Below are 25,200 nucleotides of genomic sequence, written 5' to 3'. Positions count from 1 at the left end.
ATATATTTAATCAAGTGGTCCGTTTATTGTATTTATTTATTAACTTAAAGTTGTATAGCAAATCTAGAATGATTTCAAAATATTGACAGATTGTATTTGAACGCCACCTTAACATAAACTTGTGAAATTACATTAAAAAGATCACTTCAATATGTTACATAGTTACTATATAAAACTGGTGCAAGTTTTTGAAGATAGATGGCGTTGTTACCAAATAAAAATTCGCCGTTAGAAAGGGAAGGCGAACCGAATAGACGAACCAAACAAAATACGTAACAGTTCCGGTTGTGTTCAGTATGTTATTCCCTCCTTGCGGACGGCGGTGTTGTCTCGCGGCGAAAAACTTCGTATATTGTCACCGCTTACACATCTGTTCAAATATTGTGCTCGTTTATTTAACATCCGCCCAAAATTGTGTGTAAAAATGTGTAAATACGAAACAATACTTGTTTTTTAGTGACACGGTATTTTTTTGGAAATCACAAATTGTGCTCGCAATGTGTTTCGGTGTCTAATGTGTACGGATTAATCTTAACACAATTATGAAGAACCGCGTCGCGTAAAAGGTGAGGCTATATCTATTATTATTGTTTAGTTTTATTTATTTATCTGCGGCGACTGAGGAATGGAGGTTAAACTTGTGTCCGAAGTAACAGGACTTTTGCAATCGCTATTCGTTGCACGTATCTATGCTCCATAAATGTGAACCATTGGTCATGTTCGCGACATTCTATCTTTAACTCTACGTGGTTAATTTTTAATGTCGATCAAAATAATTATTACACGCAATAAATGGCTGATTTGTCATCCTTGTCACGATTGTATCTAATTTCTCTTCGTTTACGGACTGAAACAATTTCTTTTGTCGGCTCGTACTTGAAAGTATGTATCCTATGCGATTTCGCCAATAAAATGCAGCTGTAGTCTACTACCGGGGGTCAATCTGTGGCTACTTTATTATCTGTGACTTAAGTGTTACTATAATTTAAAAAATATATATATTTTAATTCTCTATCTTATATATAAAATATATAAGGCTAATTCTTTCTTATAAAAAACGCACATTTTCATATATATATATATACGTTATCGGTAAAAATAATTTCTGTAAATAAAAATTTAAATACGATTGCGGCTTGAAAAAAAAATTAAATTTTTCAAAAATTTCCTAAACCATCAAGGAGTTTGGCAATGTCTAGTCTTTAGTATAATTTACAATATATTTTACAAATTTCAAACTAGTGCTGTAAAGTTTTTTGTTTATATATTTAAGTAAAATATGTAATATGAAAATGATAGACAACTTGTAATTTATATACATATATATATATATATATATATATATATATATAAGTGTGTGTGTGTATACATAAATGTACATATATAAACTTAATACATATTTCTGACATTTAATAATTTTTTATATAATTGTTCTGTTTATTCTTGTACTATTTAAATGTAAAAAATATAAAAATCTTTTGTAACAGTTCACGGACTTTCTTCAACGTCTCTTTCATTGGAATGTTAATATTTTAGAGCGCCATTCCGAGTAGGTATAATCCCTTATTATACAGGATGTTTGGTTAGAGGCGTAAAATATATAAACTGGTGAATATATAGCCCATTTGTAAGCTTTAAAATTTTAACAACAACTCCTAATCATCGTGTATACGTGATCAATCTCAAATATGATTCGTTAATTATTTTATTTTTATTAAAATGCGTTAGACTAATAACTTTTGGTAGTACGAAGTATATTCACAAATCATCATGTATAGTGATTGAAATGTAAGGAAATAAAGATGCTTTGTAACTATTGTTCATCTATTTTCTTCACCACGCGTCTTTATATAAGACTTTAATATTTTATCTGCATTCAGAAAAAGAATGTTCCATGAAGTACACTTAAATTAATGACAACCCAATTACTTGAGAGCGAGGGGTCCTTGAATTACAAATTCAATGTAACTCGACTCTTCTATTAAGTTCCACTAATTTATAAGTAATAATATAACATCGTGCTTTTATAAGACGTTTTTAATGTCCTTCGTTATAAAGTGTTACACCACCTATAACCCAGGGTTTAGCCACGTTATAAAGAGTGATTTTTCAGCAAAAATCAGTATTTACTTCCCATCATAATTTATAAAGTGAACACTCTGTATAAAGTACAAAGTCTACACGCATAGATAAAAAACAATTATTAATTTTAATATATGAAAATCAGATAATTGAAACACCATTTTTTTGCTGTATTATCATTACGCTATTTTATTTATTATCTGTGAAACTATTGATTTTTGGCAGAATTTACAATACATTAATTGACAGTAAATAAACGCGTCCGAATTCAAATAGGCATTCGAATTCGAACGCCGCAAGAATATTTTTTTTAATTATTATATCCGTAGTTGGCAGTAATACGGAGCGTTTTCATGTTCACACTAAAAAAGTATATCACGTACTTTAAAAAAAAAAGTTAAAAAAAAATCGTAATAATTAATTGACTTTAAAAAAAAGTTTACAATAGATTACGATTTAAGTTAGTAAACAGCTTAGGTGACTTAGTTAACATGCAAAAGGACGAAAAAAATTGAAATTATTAAAAGTAATTGTAAAAACAATGGCACGGACGCTAATGTCTGTGGAATACAGATCTTAATAAAAAAAAAGTTTATTTGACAGTTGAAGTGACCAGGTGTCAGTTCAAAGTGTTATAGACGACCACCGAATAGGCTTTATTGGGTAAGAATTCCGCAAAATCATTCTTGTAGAGGTCAAAGTGTCGTACTTGAATATTTTCTCATCGAAAGCGAAAAAAAAATAACTCAATCTAAAGAGATGCGTAGTTTCCGGAAACTTTTTACAACTTGTTACTTCAAGTTCGTTAAACTGATCGGTTTTAGAATCGCTGCTATCTGGTAATGGAACGAGGTGCAAAAGACAGGTTTGTTACTATATATTTAACAGAAATACTATACTATTTTCTTCAAGACAAAACGCACATGCGATACTTAAGAACAGATGAACTTAACTATTGTTGTCGTTTGACTATAGTGTCCACGGATGTGGTCGTCATCGCCTGAAGTATTTAAGCGGTGAGACGAGAAAGGATGCGATTGGCAAAACGCACACGCGATACTGAAGAACAGACGGACTTGATGTTTGCCTATAGTGTGCACGGATGTGGTCGTCATCGCTTTAAATATGTCAGCGATGATACGAAGGAGGATGCGATTGACAAGACGCACATGATATAATTAAGGCCAGAAGGACTTAACGTTTGACTATAGTGTGCACGGGTTGTCACCGCTTAGAGCAGAGTTCACCGAACTTTTTTGTGCCGTAGACCCCTTGCCATGTTTTTCCGTGTTGGGTAGACCCCCTACTTACCTGATATTGATTTCCTGTAAATTTACGAACGAAACGAATAAACGTATTTGTCCCACATTCGTATTTATAGAGTGACGAATTGAACAAGCCGGTACAAGCTCTGATACTGCGACTCTTTTTTTACAAGTTCAAAATGTATTGCGACCACAAAATGAATACCAACATCCTACAACTTACACAATTTTATAAACATATATAATATTTTTTTTACTTCACAGGTACTTTTATAAATAATGTGAATGTTTTGATATTATAAGATAGTATGATGTAAGTGAATAGGTACTATCAGTGTATGTGTTGAGAGCCACTATCGTGGACCCCCATTTTCATTTCATGGACCCCCAAATTCTTTTTCGCTGACGTAGACCCCTTGCAGGTTGTCCTAGACCCCTAGGGGTCTATATCGACCACTTTGGGAATCATTGGCTTAGAGTATAAAAGCAATGTGACGAAGGAGGACGCGATTGGCAAAACGCACAAGCGATACATAAGAACAAACGGATTTGACGTATGTATGTCCACAGATAGCGTGGATATGGTCGGCATCACTTAAGTATGTAAATAGTGAGAAGAAGGAGAATGCGATTACAAGATACACATGAGATACTTAAGAACAGACTGACTTGACGTTTGTCTACCTACCCCGTCCTGTCTACTGGATATATACTATAGAGGTCTATTCAGAAGTTTATTTTGTAATAAATCTGCATTAATTTAGTTTTTAATTTATGTAATTAAGTTCTATCTATATATACTATATATACCATTAAGTTCTATTCTATATATACACTATCCAAAAAGTTGATGATTTTAAAAATTATAAATAATGTAATAATATTATAATGATAAAAGTGTTTTTAAAATTATGATTACTATATATGAAAATAAATTATTATTTACTATCTGTCCCTGAAAATATTGTACTGCCAGAAGGTATTGTGTTGTTGCTTTATAAAAGGTTATATATTTTCTAGTGAACACTATAATTAGATGAACGAGATTTAAAGTTTTATCTGAATGCATCCTTTTATTCAACAGGTCAATGTAAATTTTATAAATAGTTTATGACTGGACAAAAGTATAGTATTCTACAAAATTATATTTAAAATAAACATTTTTTATGTACCTCGCTATTAAGGACCTTTTGTTCCACCCCCTATCCTCTTCTTCCATTCTTCACAATCTCTATCATTCTTTTCTTCATTCCATAATTCAGTCTATTTTTCTCTTTCAATTATTGCAGTTTAGTTTATGATAAACATTAGTGTAAAAATGTCGCGATCGTATTGCATGTTTGACCACTATTATATTATAATTAATTTTATATCGATATATTGATGGGAGAAAATCGATAAAATAAAATCGATTTTTAAAATACTTGGGGGGCCAGGTAAATTGCTCATCCCTGCTGTATATATTATACTAGTGGAACATCCTTTACATCTATTTTTAGTCAACATGTATAAATGGTGTCTGAATTAGCACCAACGTGGTAAAAAAGTGTATGAATAAAAATGAATCATCGCTTGTACACGAGATTCGTCTAATTAGCGAACAGAGGCCGCCCATGCCTCCGTATAAGTCAAGTGCTTACGTAACATCGAGTCTTGAACAACTGGTGTATTTTTACCACTGGCTGTCCTGTCAGATTTACAAATCAAATCGAAATTCAAAATATCTTTATTCAAGTATATACACGCAATTCTAAATCTTAAATTATTTAACCCTTAGTACCCTGATTTACGAAAGTGTTTTTTTTAATATTCATACTACTCACAGATAAAACAATAATGACAATAGATTTTTTTTTTAATTTCGTTGGAAAGTAAAATACGTACAGCCAACCTATAAAAAAACTAATAGTAATGTGAACATTCGGTTTAAAAGGTTGGTATCAAAATTGATACTCTAAGTTATTAAGGGTTTAATATTTTATATATAAGAATCCTTGGCAATGATGTCGCCTTATTATTTTTAATTTCATTTAGGCTATATCTTTTAAAGTGTATATGTATAAATAGGTGTTAAAATTTATTAAAAGATTCGATGTGCATCTTGCGAAGCAGAGTAGAGACAAAAAATAAAACAGATTAAATAAATAAACAGATAATAATAAAAATAAATCCGACTCTTCTTAGCAGATCAACATTCCGAGCTGGTGGTAGATTATAATATATAACGTTAAAGATAAAATAAATTCGTTTATACAACATTAAAACTTTTAACAGAACTCTTATTGTTTGTCAACTTATTATCTATTTTATTTTTGACTCTATTCTGCTTCGCAAGGTGTTATAGTTGTGGAGAAGAAGCAGGAAGAAAGTCCACAACAACACATCTTTTAATAAAGTTTACCAATATTGATTTACACATATACACTTTATCAGATATAGCCTAAATGAAATCAAAATAATCAGACGACATCACTGCCAAGGATTCTTATCATTTAAATATTCGTTTATTGAATTATTATTCAATAAGCTTTTTTTTGTCAATTTATTTTTAATATGCGCTTTGAATGATAAAAAAATCGTTTTACTTTATTGACAGTTATACTGAACACGGAATGATAGCCCGTAGCGGAAGTTACCCTTAATTATCCCGGGGAATTCCCCATTTGCGGAGGTTTAATAATTAGGTTTACGAGGGCATTTGATTTGGGGAAATGTTTTCTAGTGCGGGTATGATGTAATGTGGATTCTTAAATAACTTTCCCGCCATTTTCTGGGAATCGTTTTAATCGTTTTAGTGATTCCGCGCTGACACCTTGACTTTTGGCCATGTTGTATTAATTACTTTAATTTTTTTATTTCCGTTAATACTGAGCAACTTTTAAATGAAGCTTATTATTAGATGATTGGTTATAGGTTTAAATGTACTGTCAATTTATGTATGGTGCACTCTTTCACCGTAACAGTATCCCAGCGGTAGAAGACTGAGATTTGCGATCATAGGCCGCCTTCGATACCCGGAATACATACAAACTTGTATATAATTTACACTTTGTGCATTAATTATATAGGATTGCCACTGCTCACAAATAAGTTTCCAGAGGATGGGCAGCGGTGTCCTCTGCGTACCGTAATACCACACTGCGATCGCCAAGCGTGGAGACTATAGTATACCCCCCATAGATATCTTTGGGGGAGACCTGTACCTTGCAGTGCATGTCTATGGGATGAAACGATAACGACGACGACCCTCTCTCGGTGGACTGGTGGCATAGTCAAGGTTGCAAGAAATCACTGGGCACGGGGTTTCTCCGAGTACCTTCACTGGCTTAAGCTCAAGAAGTACCCCTCGTGTTTCTGTGAACCAGGCGTGGACCAGACCTGGATCCACCTTGTAGCCTATGTGCCGCATTCGAAGGACTTCGATTCGACTCCGAATGTCGGCTAGGCATGAAGGTGGACGAAGAAACAATGGCTTTACTAATGATAAAGATACGAGATATGCATTCCTAAAACTGCGTACCATAATACCACCTGATAAGCGTGGAGATTATGGTAAATCGTTACATTGAGCTTTTGTGGGCTAAGACGACGTCGCCCTATCTAATGATTTTAGAAATAAAAAATAACATAATGATAATATAGTAAGAAAATGCGTTCTAAAAATTGGATTATTCGATATTTAAATAAATTATTGTTTATTATCTGTCCCTGCGGACTTTGTACTGCTAGAAGTCATTAGCCTGTTGCATTCCAGTAGTTTCATTTGATCACTTTATAGAGAATGATTGAAAATGGGTGTAAAAGTTTTGAAGATTTTTACTGAGTTAAAAATTTACCTCTATTTAGCTTTTACATCTTGTACTATGCCTTTATATTATTTAAGTTAGTTTTGAAAATATTTTTAGGAATATATGATGATTAAATATAAAATGATTTTTTAGTTTTTATTTGCTTAGAACTTTATGAACGCAATATATCTGTCATTTAAACTGTCAAGTTGAGTTTATGTCACGTGAAATATAGATTAAAAATATTATAACGCTGCTAAGAAAAAAAGCACTCGTTTCAGGACCGCCGCCTTTATTTGTTTGACAATCTCACATACGTGTTAATTTCGAAGACTATTTTAGTTGTTCAAGTTGTAATAATGATTTTCTTACGTGTTAAACTATTTATTCAAATGGTAAATATTTTTATATTTTTCTCCTTTTGATCTGCTAAAGTGCTTTATAAAATTTTATAATAAAAATCAAATGATATAGCATTTTAAAACAGTAACATGTCGGCTTTCGGTGAATCACATTAATCACTTTTAATTTCCCGCAGCGACAGCTTGGGTTTTGGCCAGGTGGAGTTAACCGCTTTAGAATTAACCTATAGTAAATGAAAATTACGTTCATTTTGTTAATTATACATTTCGTTGGATATTTGATAAATTTTATAACAAAATAAATATGTATAATATAGAGAAGAGTTTCTAAATGTTGAGCAATTTCTATTTTGTTCTTTATTATTTTTTACTCGATTTCTCATTTATAACAGATTTATATTAAAGAAACCAATTGCGTTTATGTTTTATAGTTTAATCTACTAATACTCGAAACGTAATAAAGTTTAAATTTGTACCTTTACCTACTGGTAAGCGTAAGCAAATTAAAAAAAAATTATGACATATCTAATGTCACATTAGTAGGTGTGGATATTATTGCCATGATATAAAAACGTCAAAATGAAATAAAAAAGTTAAGAGGGACTAATATACTAACAATAAGAATGTAAATGGTGTTATGTAGGTCATTTTTATGTCACTTTTTTTTGGGTGTGGACTTATTCTAGAAAGTTCTAAGTACATAGTTATTTGTAACCACACCCCTTGCTACTGAAGTTGCTGATTGTAACTCTTTTTTTAGATGTTTAAAAACATGCTATCTTCTAAAATTAAAATTTAAAAAAGAAATCGTTACCTTTTCATGGATATTTTTCGGTATTATTAAAATTAACTATTGGACCTATTAAGCAGTGTTTAAATATACCAATACCTCTCTTTGCATCGTGAATACATTCGAAAAAACACGACGCAAAATGAATTAAATTCTCTATAGCAAACCATGTAAAGATCGAAGATAGGTTCCAGGGTTACGAAAATACTACTTTTTAAAAATTAAATTGAACAAAGTAAACATTCAAAAGGCAAAAATAATATGCATCTCCCAATATTTATTGGCAGAGTCATATTATTTTTGCCTTAATTTTTTAAATTGGAAAAATATTTACCTTTTTTGTAACCAGAAGCAACACGTAAAAATTTATATAAATTTATTATTCTCTTTAAAAAAAAAGCACAACACACTACATAATTGAAACTGAACTCTAAAATTACCAAAACAAAGTGAAAATAAAAGTGTATTCAAATTGCGTTGATTTTTAGTTAGAAAGGTAATCTCCGAGTTTTGATGGCATGGCGCAATTAGAAACAAGTGTTGCCATCTTTTGAAAAAAAGAGAATTTCAAAAAAAAATTAAAGACTCCAAGTTAAATTAAAGACCCAAAATAACGCAACCTCGAAAATCTAACGACCCATAGTGAAAATTAGTATTAATTAAGCAGCAACCTAACTTCGAGTTCGAGTGTACATGAAACCGAAATATTTTATTACGATAACACCCTTAATAAATCTTACTTTTGAAGAAATAAACCTAATTTTCTACAGATTATATTGATTGATTTAATTTCTATATAGGTTACATTTCGTTCCTAGTTTAAACGTATATTAGATCTTCTTTCTAAATTTATCTTTAGTATATCCCTTCTGTAGTGTTTAAATAACATTACAAATATGATTAAAGGTGTAAATGTTTTAATGTGGTGAATATATACCACAGCAAAAAACTTTTAAGGTTTTACATATATTTCCGCTCATTCTGTACATAGTGATCACTCTGAAATATTAAAATGCTACCGGCAACACAAAATATAGGGCGACAGATGATAAACAATAATTAATTTGAATATGTAATAATCATAATTTTAGTAAAACCTCTTACTATAGTAAAAATACATTATTTATTATTAGTGAAACTATTCATTTAATATATACGTTGTACATGAGTTGTAAACGATGTATACATTGACGCCTTTAAAGCGTTTTACAGCTATAAACAGACATGTATATGTTACTGCGCAAAAGCGAAACAATAACTAAATATACAAATATAATATACGCACGCGGCCATATTTTCTCAAGTACGTACTCGGCCGGTCGGCCTCCGTAAATCATTCCCCCTGTTGGCCAAACAGAATTAATAGTGCCCCGCTTGCTGCCAGCAAAAGGTTCCTTACAAATAGATTTCTCTTTACCTTATTTGACCCCCCGCCGTATCAATTTGGCGGGAAAACTGACAGCTATCTAAGCCGCTACAGAATCAATATACCAATGTAATGTTGAACTATATTACAAGTACATTAAATTTAAAATGTATATATATAAATATGCTTCATGTTATGTATAGCTACAAATTATTTATATTGTAATTTATATATAAAATATGTAGAAAAATTTAGGCAGTCGAATAAAAATATTGAACAAATTCTTTTGATTCTGTAGACTACTAAGTAATATTAAGTGTCGTTCCAAAAAGGTTTCATATCAAAAGATTTCTCTTTATGACTTTTTTTTTATTTTTGACTGGTACAAATTTGTCGGGAAAACTGATACAGCAATCTATGCTACAAATTAAAATATTTCGTTTATTGTATATATATACACATACATGTATATATATACACATACATATACATGTATTGTGCTATTTTTAATTTCGGAAACGCTTAAATGTGATTTTTTTATCAATACATTATCGTTTATTATTTTTTGACTGGCATAAATTTGATGGGAAAACTGACAGCTGTCTCAATCACCACAGAGTTAAATATATTAATGTAGTTTATATTGAAGATCTTCAAGTAGTATTAATGGTAACCCGCTACTAGTTTTAGATTAACAAATAAATTTCTCTTTCGTTTGAATCGTGCCGTTTCAAATGGCGGGATAAGTGACAGCTATCTTTGCCCCTACAGATTATATATATGCATGAAGGTTATGTTTAAGACATTCCATCATTGAATAAATATATTGAGCCAATTGTTTTATGTATTGAAGAACTCTAAATTGAATTACTATTGGCCCACTTGCTACATGTATAGGCTTCCTCGCAAATGGATTTCTCTTTAACTTGTTTGACCCGTCCCGTATCAATTTGGCGTGAAAAGAAACGGCTGCTACACCGCCACAGATTAAATAGATCAATGTAATGTTAAACTGACGCAATTACATTAAATGAAAAAAAACTAAAATTTTTAATTTTATAGGAACTTTACATATTACTATTAAAAAAATTTGGAATCCTTTCACTTTATGATAAATTTTACAACAGGACAACATTGTTAATATTTATTAAAAATTACGTAAAGAAAATTCTTATACATTGTTTGAAGGAGTAATTTTACAACAGCCTATTAAATGCTTCATAAAAATGTAACAATATTGTAATTTAAAAAAAATGTAATATTTTTTTTTAATGAACGCATGCCTTAGTTTGTGTATTATACTTACTTGTTTAAAATAGTTTTTTTAATAGTGAAAATAATGTATAAGAATTTGTCTCAAAGTAAAAATTATTTCCTAATTTTACGTAAGTAAATAAACACACAAAGTCAATTTTTATTTTTTTTAATTTTAGAATTGCTAAATTGATTTGAAAGTGGCCAGCTAAGGTTCTTTGATAATAGATTTCTATTTATCTTATTTCATTCGTGACGTTTTAATTTGGCGGGAAAAGTGACAGTTGCGTCTACCATTACAGATTCAATATATTTATGTGCTCTAGATAATTTGTTAATTAAATTGAGAATGCTTCTGTTTTTGAGAATTTTAATAATGTGAGTTATGTGTGAATATAAAGATTGTTGCCAAGAGAAATTTTAAAGTTTATTAAGTCGTAGCTAAACGCGTGTTCTATTTACAAAATAATAGCAAACTAAACTCTGATGCATGATCTGTGGCCTTTGTTGGGGTTATGTTTCGGAGATCTGTGATTTTAAAAAAATCAACTCAACTATAGTTACTATAAATAATCCTCCCATGTCTTTTCCTTGACCGACAAGAAGACATACGGATACACGGTTGAAATTCCTTCCACCTGCACCAAGCGTTTTGCTTTATAGTGCGAACAGCCAAGGAGTGGAACATACAACCGTCGTCATTGTTTCCAGACAATTATAACTCAGGAGTCATCAAGACAAGACTGATTAGGTTTCTTCTAGACAAGCATGTAACATCGTAGACCTATTCATCGCATCATGCAAGATAGAGGACAAATTTTTCGCCTATAAAAAGATTATTGATTTTTAAAAAGTCTTACAATTTAGTCATTTAGGACAGAGTTCCTCAAACTTTTTTGTGTCGTAGACCCCTTTCCATGTTTTTCCGTATTGGGTAGACCCCCTACTTACCTGGTATTGATTTCCTGTAAATTTCTAACTGTAGTGAATTTTGGTGTTAAAAACTTAAAGTAAAAACACATGTTAATTTATACATTTATTAATTGAATTCAAATTAAAACTACTCAAAATAAAATTTTGTATCTGTTATGTAAAATATACGTAACATTAAAAAAATTTTTTTTTGCTGACGTACACCCCTTGCAAGTTGTCATAGACCCCTAGGGGTCGATACAGACCACTTTGGGAATCACTGATTTAGGATTTGAATAAAATATATAATACGGACAGACAAGCGCAGCATAGTACGTCCTTCCACAAGGTAGATAGATGACCATTTTAAGGTAGATAGAAAACGCAGGATGAAAGCTGCTTTCAACCAGTCTTTTTGGAAATCTGTGATGGAAGCAGTCTTACGGCTAAAATAACAATCACGACATTATAATATTGCGAAATTAAGCAATGTATTAAATGCATTTTGTTGCATTACAATCGTGAGTAGAAAAAAAAATACAAAATTAAAAATGCGCATTTTAAATACTTTTTTTTAAAGCTTGTGCTTTAAAAATTGGCTTTTAAAAATAGTTTTTTTTAAAAGCCCATGTCAAATAATTGCGTACATTTATAATTGAAACATTTGAAATTCTTTTTCAATCGGAAAGTTTATTCTGTGGGAATGTAAGTAAGAACATTCATTATCTTGTATATTGTATTCAAGTTGAATATTTATATCACATATTTCTTTTATTTTCATTGTAGCTTCTTTAGTTTCTGTTTGAAATTATTAGATTAATTTTGTCTGAACGCACTTTTTTATACTACGCCTAAAAATCCTTCCATACTTCAGAAGAGTATTACATTCACTTTGTTTATATATTGATGTTTGGATTTGAGGGTTACAAATTTTATTTCCTGTTCTCTTTAGATATATACTCGAATTAATATAAGATTTATCTGTTAACATTTACAGCAATATCGTAATATTTAATAAAAAAAACTAAAACAATAAAACATTTTAAATTTTACTAACGTAAATGTAAATTTGTGTTTGAACAAATAACTGAAAATCCTTTTTATCTTTTTTTATACGTACGTAAAAAAATTACTATGCTATTAGGCAGAACACATATAGACTATATATACTCTGTTGTTATCACCATATTTGACATGTGTTTCACGAAATATTTTTTTAAATTTGAAAATTCCATTTGTGATGTTTAAACGCTGAAGGCGCAGAAAGCCTTTTTTCTTTCATTTTTTTAAAACTTTAAGGAGCCGCGGAATTTAATATTTTTTGGAGGTGAAATGTAGTGTTTCTATAAAAAAATAATAATATCCCTAAGCAATCATATGCACCAGATCTCAGAGCCAATTGGCAACAGTTCTAAAACCGATCAGTTTAACAAGCTTGAAGTAACAAGTTTCAAAAAGGATTTCTGGAAACTACGCATCTTGTTTAAATTAAGATATTTTTTTTCACATTTGGCGGGAAAACATTCACACAAAGGTTTGACCTTTTGAACACAGGGTTATGCAGGATTTTTATGTTATTTTGATGATGACGTTTTAAAATATAATCCTATTGTATCGTAAAAATCTCTACGAAAGTGGTTTCCATAGTTAACCAACGCATCTTCTTAGTTGATCCTATTTGTTCAAACTTTTGTTTGTCGCGATCTCCACCTACGTTCATTCAATTAAACGCTAAGTTTTTTAAAAATAGCACAAATAGCTTATGAATCGTTATAGCACGCTATTTAGCTGGTTAATTGCACGAATAAAACAATTAGCTTCGTGCCTTTCGCAAATTGAGGGTGCGTTTAAAAAAGTACGTGACAAAGCTCACATTGTTTGCACTCTGCTTGACATGTGCATAATGAAAAGCACTTATTGCGGACAATACACATATTTTTTTTTTAATTCAAATCCAACCTTTTTTGTATTAATTGTTCAAATAACGCGCGAAATAATGGAAGTGTTTTTTTTTTAATATTTGTACTCATAATAGGGCTTTACAAAATGTCTTTGACATTTCTTTTTTTAGTTTTAAATATAAAATTAGAAGTATATTATTAAATAATCTTTTTTTAAAGGTTCAACAGTTTTTAGTTGATAGAAATATGTCAAACTCGGTTTGTTGACTCATTTACATGATTGATTATAAAATATACGTGAAAAATTGACAAATGTCTTTTAAAAAGAGCAACCGTCGAACTTCCTTCCGACACTTCTCAACAGACCAGTTTTTCTAGCTGGTGGTAGTTTACTGTACTAAAATTAAAAGTAAATTATTAATTAAATCAATTTATACGTTTCTATATCTCATGTATAACAGATATTTATTTATAAATTAAATATTTTTTTTCAATATTTTTAATTCGAGTACCTAAATAGTTTTTGTCTTTATTGTTTTATGCACGTATTAAACCATTCAAGAATTAGTTGATCGATATACCTGAAACTTGATTTGTTGACTCATTTACATGATTGACTATAATGTACACAAAAAACATTTAACATCATAATTTCGTTTAAAAAAAGCTAAAAGATCTTTTATGGGTCTAGGTATAAGCATATGTAATAAATTTGAGACATTCCTTTTCTTAGTTTTCTATTTAAAATTATGCTATTAAATAAATCTCATAATAGTGTTACAAAGCACGAGTTACAGAACCCTGTAAACAATAAACACGGGAACCCTAGGATCAAGAACACGCGTGACCTTGAAGTTATTTATAAATTTTTGTGTATGGTTCTCGGAAACTAACCGAGTACTATCTCGAACTTACTAGTACCTTCTCCGCATAAATAAGTGTACTCCCCGTGTCGACAGTTCAATGTTGTTTTTGTTATAAGATTAAGATCTACGATCAGTGATACAAAGTGACTATTTGGTAAGTTATTTGGACAGCGATTTCTTGAGCGATTTGGAAGCGAAGTTTGGACTAAGAGGAAGTATACTTTGTGTTAAAGTAGGGCGACCATCTGATTTGTGAATAAAGGACTACTTGTAATCAGTGGTTCATTTCGAGTCATAACCCACAGTACGTATTAAATGCTGCTTCTTCTTCCTTCCCTTTTCCCTTTATTTGGGGTCGGGTCTCCTTATCAATTTGCGCCAGGCCACTCTATCCTGGGCTGTCTCTGCATCAAGTTGAAGGGTTTCCAGTTCTTTTCTGATATTAGACCACCACGTAGCTTTTGGACGCCCCCTCGCTCTTGGGAATTCTGGGAGGCTTAAGGCAGTTTTTACCACGTGGTCATCTGGTTTTCGTTGAATGTGGCCATACCATCGCAATCTATTTTCCTGTAATTTGCTGGGGATCGGAGCTACCTTAAACGAACCTCTGATATATTATATACAGATTATATATAGTACGTATTAAATGGATTGAATAGTTTTTAGTTCATCGAAATTTGTGAACATTCCAGTACATGACTTGTTGACTCATTTACGGGGTTGATATTGTAATGTAAATATAAAACATTGTTAGATTTCATTTTAAAAAGAGCAATTGTGGAGTTTTTGGATGGCTTTAAGCAAATCTGCCTTCCGAGCCTGTATTAGCTTCCTAATTGTAATTTTAAAACAATTGACATTACAAAATTTCAAGCTGTCATTTATAATGACAACTGTACTAAATATGTTCCGAATTTGAATAGTATACTTTTATTTAAAGCAATTTTTTCTTCGTTTTTTTTTTTAATCCGATTCATTAAACGCGAATGGAACCGGTTGTTTTCAGCCGGCAATGTTTTCACGTTGAAGCGGAAGTAAATTGTTATAGATATCGCAACTTTTGCCGATTTCCAACGTAATAGTATTACATCAGGTACAATATACTGTATATTACAATAATTACAGATGTTATAATAATTAATGCAATGCACAGATCTATGATTATCGTTAATGGGAGACCACAGATTATTAATGTTTTTGGAAAGTTGTTTTTTTTTTAAGAAAAATGTTAATTTATTTAAATTATTTTTCTAGGGAACTCTTGGTGCACTCTTTTAGGTAAAAGATATCGTTAAAACAGTTTTTCCCTATATGGGACTCAAGCACCACGGGAAGAAAATTCGAAAGTGAGTTGGACACGAGTTTAACCCTTTTGCTTTAATATAAAAATATTTATGTATTTTACACAAATGGGCTGGGCTAAGAATTTTAAAAATGCTTAAAAGATGCAATTTCATTCTAGTACCTATTAAAGTACATACTCCGGTATTCTTCTCAAGTACATCGATCGCAACTCAAGTGGCTTCCAATTCGTCACCGCAGGAACGCTCATGTTCTTTCTACTCTCTATAACATCCTATACAATCCCTCTGCTCCTTCTTATCTCCGTAACCTCTTCCACTTCTCCGGGGCCCAGGACAAACCTCGTCGTTCGAACGTAAGGACGTCACTGGCCATCCCCACCCATCACTCTGATTTCTTTTCCTATTCCTTCACTGTCCATGCCGCAAAATTATGGAACGCTCTCCCCTACGAAGTACGTGATTGTCCATCATTACCTGTATTTAAAAAGCGAGTCAAAGAGCACTATTTATCGCTAGTTGTCTAGTATATATAATATTTTTAGTTATATATGTTATATATGTATTTATGCTTATATTATTTATATATATTATTTATTATGCTTATTTATGTAAGTATATAATATGTAAGTATACATTTATGTTCATGTTAAGTATGTAATTATGGTCAAAAGTCGTATCTATTGTAAATATTTCCATTTCATTTCTGTGCACGTTGTGTCTGCCTTACTTTTTATGAATCTCCTTCCGTAGGCCTACTGGAAGAAATTTCTGGTTAGAAATAAGTAGTGCCTGTTGTGTCAGTTATATTTGTATTGTTACTTTAGTGTTTTTATTGTGTACAATAAACTGTTAAATAAATAAATAAATACATTCACGCTTCTGATCCACACAGCCCTAGAATAAAAGGATCTGCCGGCTTCCGTATTCCCTACAATATCAAGCTCTCTTCAGGGTCCGAGTGAACCTGCTGCTGCTTGCTTCCTTGACCACATCGTCGCTTTTAATCAGTCGAGTCGGTGATAAAACACAGATAAGAAAATATACTTATTGAAGTCGGCACTTATTGAATAATATAATTTTTTTTAAAAGTTATGCTACTTATAATAGAACGCATAGTAGAAACATTATCTATGCGATAAATTGTAATGTAATTAAAACTTGTTTCTGTTGCTAGTGTTATTTTATTAAAAGTTGTAGATTTAAGAAACTAAGATAGTAAAAAAATGATATAAACTTTGTTTTATCGTTGAAAAATCAAGCGAAACAATGGCGGGAACTAGCTGTCGGACGGTGGAATAATTTCGAACGAAATCATATGTTCCGCGACGATGGTTTCACTTCCGGTTGCGTTGATGTAACCGTTACATCGGCTCGCCAACTGTAATGTCGATAATAAGGAAAAGTGTTTACTTACTGCACATTCCTTCGTGTTTATTTACTGTAAATTTTATAATATTTTATTTAAAAACTGATCTTGTAGAGAGACCAATGTCTTGCAATGGGAATCTGTAGTATGAAATTTAAACTTTTATTCCACGCATCCGCGATGATTTTGTTGAAGATGAAGTAAATAGACCTAGAAGATAAGAAAAGGTCTAATATATAGCCACTTCCGCTATGTAGCAGTAGTCGTGCAATAGCCAGCCCGCCCGTTGTTAAATGCGCGTGCGGCGAACAATGCGAAACACAACTACCACCGTTAAATTACTCAACACTTGTTTCACCTCCCACGGGGCATCTCCAGGAGTTATGTTACACCAATTAGTGCCAGACTCTGTGTTTGTTTTCTTTCTCTTTGTTACTTCGGATGGACTTCCGCAAGGTAACGCCTGATTCCATTAAATATTATAATTGTGAGCCATGCATAATCAGGGTATTGGACAGTCGCTGAATAAAGGCAGCAGAAAAGCGGTCGTCGTGGTAATCTTTTGGGGTGGCCTGTGATTTGTGTGGTGATGATGATAATGATTGAAAAAAGATAAAAAAAAAAATATTTTATAAAAACCTTGTGTGTACTTAAGTCAGTTAATTCGGAACCAATTGTCTATGAAATAGAGAAAAATAAAAAGCAATAATTAAATAAATAAAAAAATAAAAAGAATAAGAGTAATGAAATTATAACAAGAGTCATAAAATAATAATTAATTACATTTCTAATATCACATTAGAAATTTAATTAATAATAAGAAAATAAATTAGAGTTAGGAATAAATAAATTGTTAAACAAATGATAAAAATAATAAACGTAAAAATTGTAGAACTCTAGATGGAAGGCGAAAGAGGTGAGGTGATTTATGGAAAGGAATGAAAGAAATCGTGAAGGAAATAATTAGACATTGATAACGACGAAACATTCGTATGGGAATGAAAACAAAAAAAAATAATTATAATGTCAAAAAAAAACCCTGTCCACCCATGGTATGATTTGAATGAGAGGTCCCATAAACGAGGCAATTAAAAAGATCATATATGTAAAATAAATGATAAAAATAATAAACGTAAAAATTGTACAACTCTAGAGGAAAGGCGAAGGAAGTGAGGTGATGTATTTACAGGAATGAAAGATGTTGTAAAGAAAATTATAGGAAAGAATGAAAGACATTGAGAAGACGAAAGTTGAGTGTGGAAATAAAAACAAAGAAAAAATAACTGCAAATAAAGACCATGTCCCCACTCATGATAAGGGTTCAACGAGTGACCCCAAATAACAAGGTCAAGAAAATAAAACCTTTAGGTCATATTGGAAAACTGTCTGTGAGTCTACAGTTCAAACGATGATGAATGAAGACGAATAGTGTATTCGTGTATATATAAAATATATATATACACCAATACCTCGCTTTGCGTCGTTTCGTTTTGCGTTTTTTTCGAAGTTGCGTCGCTGCTTAATTAGTACTAATTTTCACTGTGCGTCGTTAGATTTTCGAGGTTGTGTTGTTTTGGGTTCGAGGCTTTTTAAAAAAAAAATCCTTTTTTTTTTCTAAAAGATTGCAAAACTTTTGTTTCTAATTACGCCATGCCATCAAAACTCGGGGATTCCCTTTATAACTAAAAATCAACGCAATATGAATACAGTTTTATTTTCACTTTGTTTTGCTAATTTTAAGAGTTCAGTTTCAATTACGTAGTGTGTTGTTGTATACGTAGTGTGTTGTGTTTTTTTAAAAGAGAATAATAAATTTTTACGTGTTGTCTCTTGTTACAAAAAGGTAAATATTATTCCAATTGATTTATTAGCAGAGTTATATTATTTTTGTTTTATAATGTTTACATTTCAATTTACTTTTTAAAAAGTAGTATTTTCGTGACCCTGGAACCTATCTTCGATCTTTAAATGGTTTGCTATAGAAAATCTTAATTCACTTTGCGGCGTTTCAATTTGCGTCGTATTTTTTTTTGGAACGTAACCACGACGCAAAGTGAGGTGTTGGTGTATATATGTATATGTGTATATGTGTACATGTTTGTATGTAAGGGAATTTGTTCAATGTTTCTGTTTTATATAGTTGCGTCGTTGCATGTGTCTCAGTCAGTCTGACCCAGTTGCGTCGGCTGTCGCATACCATACCTTGTTTGTACTTCGTATGTCGTTGCGTGTCACTATACTAAACTTTCCCCGTGTCTTTGCGTGGTATCCCTTGATCAATAAACCTGAATGTCATACCATAATCACCACGCTTGGCAGGAGGGTATGGTATGGTACGGACGCTGGTGCCCATCATCTAGAAACTGATCCATCTGTCGCCTCACACGAAACCCACGCGAGGAAATGAGATCATATATTATCCTAATTTATAAGCTGTTCTAATTTCAAATATAAACGTCAATTCGTTTCATCTGTCTTATTTTTTAATATAATATACATGTGGTGTTTCTTCCTGCTTCTTCTCTACAACTATAACACCTTTCGAAGCAGAGTAGAGTCAAAATTAAAATAGATTAAAAAAATAAATAGGTTGTCGATCAATAAGAGTTCTGTTAAAAGTCCCAATGTTTATAAAAATAATTTTATTTTATATCTTTAAAAGTTAAAGTATCTTTTCGTTATCTAATAACCAGGTATCTTTAACAAGAAGTCATCTAGATTTAAAACGTAAACGTCGTGTCAATCAATGTCGTGTCAGCTTCTCCAAAAATCGTCACGTTGACTGATCATGCGAAACCCGCATCCAACGATTTTTCTCAACCTTGACTATATTGTTGGTCTACCTAGTGGAAGAGTTTCCCACGCCAATTCGTGATCGCCACTTGAAAACCTTTTGGTTCCATCATCTGTCAGTTGCTAGAGTGATATCCAACTGTCTGTCAAAAATGAAACAGATTAAAAATATATATAGATAATAAATTGACAATCAATAAGAGTTGTGTTAAAACTTACAATGTTTAATAAATTATTATTATCTTTTTTTTAAATCATTTACAAAATAACGAGCACAAAATTCATTTTTATTATCTACAATTTTTCTTTACAAGGACATATGAAATAATACGTTTGAAAACTGAAAAAGAAACCAATATATCACCTCACACCCGTCAGAGGATGACGTATTCATTTTTCTTTTGTATTCACGTAAAAGAACGTGTTTTTCCATTATATTTCAAATAATTCATAATGTTTATTTCAATCTGTGCAGACAATTACTATATGGTTAACGCATTAGAATGAAGTCTTATATGTGCATCGCAGTTGTGCTGTTTGCATCTAAAAATAGAAATACATATATATATATATATATATATATATATATATATATAATCATTTACGACTGAATATCACCATATATATAACCCCTCAAGTTGAAAGTTTTATGCATGCAAATTATTATATTTTGCTGATGATGGTAGAATGCTTTAAGATCCAGGGGGTAGGGTTTTAGAGAAAATATGATAAAACACTTCTATGTATTTACCAAATTCCATGCTTGAAAATATTAATAAACATACTCAGAACAAAACATGATACTATTCATATTGTATTGTTACGCAGATTCAAAGTTTACATTTTAACGTAATGTTTACATTTTGTACATAAGAGTATATACACAATATGATTATATAGTTGTGAGACAAAAAAATTGTACTAAATGTAGTAATGTTATAATTTGTAAACGAAGTGTGAGATGATTTCTGAACGACGTCTGTATGAAAGAGATAGATGAATGCGGGAGTATAGCTCTCTCTCTCACGACGGCGACGCCATTGTAATACATATTAAGTTTTTCTCTAGATTAAAATTAATTGCAACACTAAATTATATATATATATATTGTGTACATATTCTTATAATTTTTATTATATAATTCTTCACGATGAGCTGTAACCAGGATTGAAGAGTGTATGAGAAAATGAGGAAATACGAAGACGAACGAAAGTTCTTTCGTCACCGACAAAGCATTGGACACATTGCGCGCAGAAGTGATAGCCGCAGCTAAAGTTTTATAGCATTATTTTTCATTCTTATATCATTCCCCACGGTCTAAAACTCTTACGCCCCCATATGTAACATATATATTTTTTATATTAAACCGAAAGATTTTAACTTCTGTAGAGTCCACTTTTAAATTGCCTAATAGCATGGACCCCACGTTGGGAAACACTCTTCTGTAGTGGCCAGACCGGTAAGTGAAGAAGGTGCATCTAAAAGGTGGTGCTGGTTTCAGGCCCAATCAAACCGGAGATCCATAGGCGTGGTCTATATTAAGTAATGATCATCCTGTAGCTAAAACGGTGATGATGACGATGATGATTTTGTGTTCGAAAATTAAAATGAATGGTCTGTTGCCAATTAATAGTGTTATATAGATAGATAAATATAGAGAAAGAAAAAAAAATTGAGATAATAAATTTTATTTGTAACTACTTTAGAGAGTATTTTTTATTAATTTTAATCGCTGATTATTTAGGTATTTAAATATCTAATATTATTTTATTAAAGAAAAACGGATATTCGTTTGACTAAAAAACATTATTGGCGCGAAAAAAGCAAACACTGGTAATAAAGTAGACTATTCTATAAAAGACGATCCATTTAAATTTAGAACACATCCGCCTCACGTAGCTGTCTTTTTTCCCGCGCTTTTTACTGAATAGAAGCGAGTGTTCGAGGAAGTGAGGGTTCCCCGACGACTTACGAACTATTTATTTACAAACCACTTTAAATAATGTTTAACAGGTTGAGCATTATTGGTTTGCGGCGTTGGCTGCTGTATTTATTTTATTTAACGAACAAACTGTAACTGGCCGTTTATGCCTCTGTCGAATCAATGAAAAAAAAAAACAAACTGAACACGATTTTCAATTTGACATATTTGCATTCGGATTCGTAAATATTTTTACGAGCACATGTCAAACCAATATATGCTATGTTAAAATTGTTTATCGAAGTCGTCCGATAGGCTAGTATAGTTCATACAGTATTTATTACTGTGGTAAATAACCTCTTCAGTTGAAAGTTTGACGAATTTTATTATAATTGGTAGACAATGGTACGCTACTTTTCAAGGTACAGGAAGACAGAAAGACAATTTTTTTCGTATATAATTATTTATTTTCCCGAGCACGTATTACACGCGATTTTAAATGAAACGAAACACAAGATGTCGGTAAATCAGTATCACGTCCATGCGACATGCCGACTAGCGCCATCTAGTAGGTTTTTGAGAAAATATAATAAAACAGTTTCATGTATTTACCAAAATCTATGTTTATAAATATTATTATAAACAAATTCGAAATAAAATAATAATAATAATGAATAATGATTAAATATGTACTTAATAAACTTTTACTGTAATCTATTCAATAGAAGCTATTTTTTTTTAACAAAAAGGCAAAGACGTTGTCGGTTTTTGAACTTCTTTGTTAAGTTAGAAGTAATGATATCATCATATTAGGTTTGTCATACCTCAAATGTTTTTAAATTCCTTATTTAAAAACTGTCAATATAATGTAAATCCCGTTTTGTATATTCTATGATTGGTTTTATCCTTTTATTATTTTGGCCAGTTCAAGTTAATCATTGCTTATATATATTGATTTACAATAGAGTAGTGGTAACCTAGCGGTAAAGGATTGAGACTTGCGAACAAAGGTCGCGGGTTTGAAACCCGTGATCTTTTCTAACTGACACTTTGTGCATTAATTATATAGGGTAGGCATAAACAAGTTTCTAGAGGATAGGCAGCAGCGTTCTCTTCGTGCCATAATCTCACACTGTGATCGCCGCACCTGCCCAGTGTGGTATATATTATGGCATATCCCCTCCATAGATCTCTTAAATTTTATCTTTTATCTTAATGTTACATATTTCAAAGTGATCACACTATATAGGTGATTGCAAATTGGTACAAAATGTTTTTGCTGACAAATTATCTATACATTCACCACTTAAAACATTTTATATCCATAACGGACTTAAATTCATTGTATGCGCTTTTGAATAGTCAATTATTTTAACATTATAAGTGGTAAGCTACCACCAGGTGACCGCTGAGTTGAGAAGAAATGATTAGAAATTCAACAGTTCCTTTTTTAATCATCCTGTTTATGATCAAGATCAGAGTTCCCCAAACTTTTTTGTTTCGTAGACCCCTTGCCATGTTTTTCCGTGTTGGGTAGACCCTCTACTTACCTGATATTGATTTCCTGTAAATTTCTAACTGTATTGAAGTTTAGTGTTAAAAACTTAAAGTAAAAACACATGTAAATTTTTACTTTTATTAATTGAATTTAAATTAAAACTACTCAAAATAAAATTTTGTATGTGTTATGTAAAATATACGTAACATTGAATAAACATATTTTTTTACTTCATAGGTACTTTTATAAATAATGTAAATATTTTGTAATTATAAGATAGTATGATGTAAGTAAATAGGTACTATCAGTGTATGTGTTGAGATCCACTATCGTAGAATCCCATTTTCATTTCATGGACCCCCAAGATTTTTTTCGGTGACGTAGACCCCTTGCAGGTTGTCATAGACCCCTAGGGGTCGATATAGACCACTTTGGGAATCACTGATCAAGATAAATAATTTTGGTCAAAATTGACAGTTTTCTTCAAGAGAATTTGTTAGAAAAAATTATATTATTGCTTTTAATATCGACGTAAAAAATCAGGAGTTATAGTACGAAATATACAATATGTATATTTCGTACTATAACTCCTTATACCTTATAACTTCCTATATAGTTTAGCTACTTATGTTTAGTGTTTAGCTACTTAGTTATTTTGGTCACTAAATGAAAGCGTAATGAAAAATTGATGGGACGCCGGCGCCATGGCGATCGATTCTCGTCTATTTCTGTCCGGAACAATTGAATTATTACCGGACAACTGAAATAACGATTTTCCCTTACTGACATCTCTATTATATTTATAAAATTAATGAATCTATCCTTCTATTCGTTGAGTAGAAACTGGAAAATAGCTTTTCCGATTACCTACAATGCGTACCTGACAAACAAAGCCTATTAAAAATTAAAAAAAAAAACAAGAAACATAATAATATTTTATATATTGTACGTTTAGTCGTATCAGCTTATAGACACCCACTACAAGACAGATCGTTTACAGAATTATCTATGGGAGAAATACCACACCGACCACAATATCCCTTATTATTTTAATTTAATGACATATTATTTATGCATAATAAATTAAAATCTTATATAAAAATTATAACAAATATGATATGTAAAAAAAAGAAAATGAAATGGTAACGATTGAATTTTGTTTTTAAAAATTTAACAAATCCTTCTTGTCTCCGCGTGTATATATATATATATATATATATATATATATATATATATATATATATAAAGTTCTATGAGATATCTTAGATCTTATCTTAGATTTTTAGTTTGAATTTAGAACGAAAATATATTTTTAATTTAAATAACAACTAATAATTTATAAATGATGTAATTCTATAAAAATATGTTCAAGAAACTGAAACGGTGCGTTCACATAAAAGCCGATTAGAAAGATGCTTGTGTCATTCCATCAAAACTTTTAAACATTTTATAAATAGAACGCTCCCAAAGGGCTGACCTAATAACGGTTTATCGAGAAATATTTTCGTAATTCGAAAATAAGTCGATGGAAAGCAACGGAACATAAAAGGCCGAGATATAAAGTCTTTTTTAGCACTGTTGGAACATTTTTTCAATTCCGTCAAAGACTTAGCGAGGGCTTCACTATGCCAATTGATAACTCTCGTATGGACTCTCCGCCCCGTAAAGAGAACAGCCGAGTCGACTGCGAACCATTTGTTGAAATTACCGATTCCTTTATTAGTTCGCCTTG

The 25,200-nt window shown here is 31.3% G+C and overlaps 1 protein-coding gene across 1 annotated transcript in view; it reads left to right on the top strand.

Moving 5' to 3' along the window:
- Positions 1–324: 324 nt before the first annotated feature.
- LOC137933705 (uncharacterized) overlaps positions 325–25,200 on the top strand; it is a 239,088-nt gene continuing 214,212 nt past the window's right edge. The window contains exon 1 of the mRNA XM_068777729.1: positions 325–566. The gene's annotated coding sequence lies outside the window, so the exon portion shown is untranslated. The remainder of the gene's footprint in view (positions 567–25,200) is intronic.

Source organism: Battus philenor, unplaced genomic scaffold, assembly GCF_028537555.1.
Source record: "Battus philenor isolate CCGP_79_NKW_IND1 unplaced genomic scaffold, ilBatPhil1.0.hap1 SCAF_14, whole genome shotgun sequence".
Lineage (NCBI taxonomy): Eukaryota > Metazoa > Arthropoda > Insecta > Lepidoptera > Papilionidae > Battus > Battus philenor.
The sequence above is the reverse complement of the archived record's forward strand: the minus strand, read 5'-3'. Positions and strand labels throughout refer to the sequence as shown.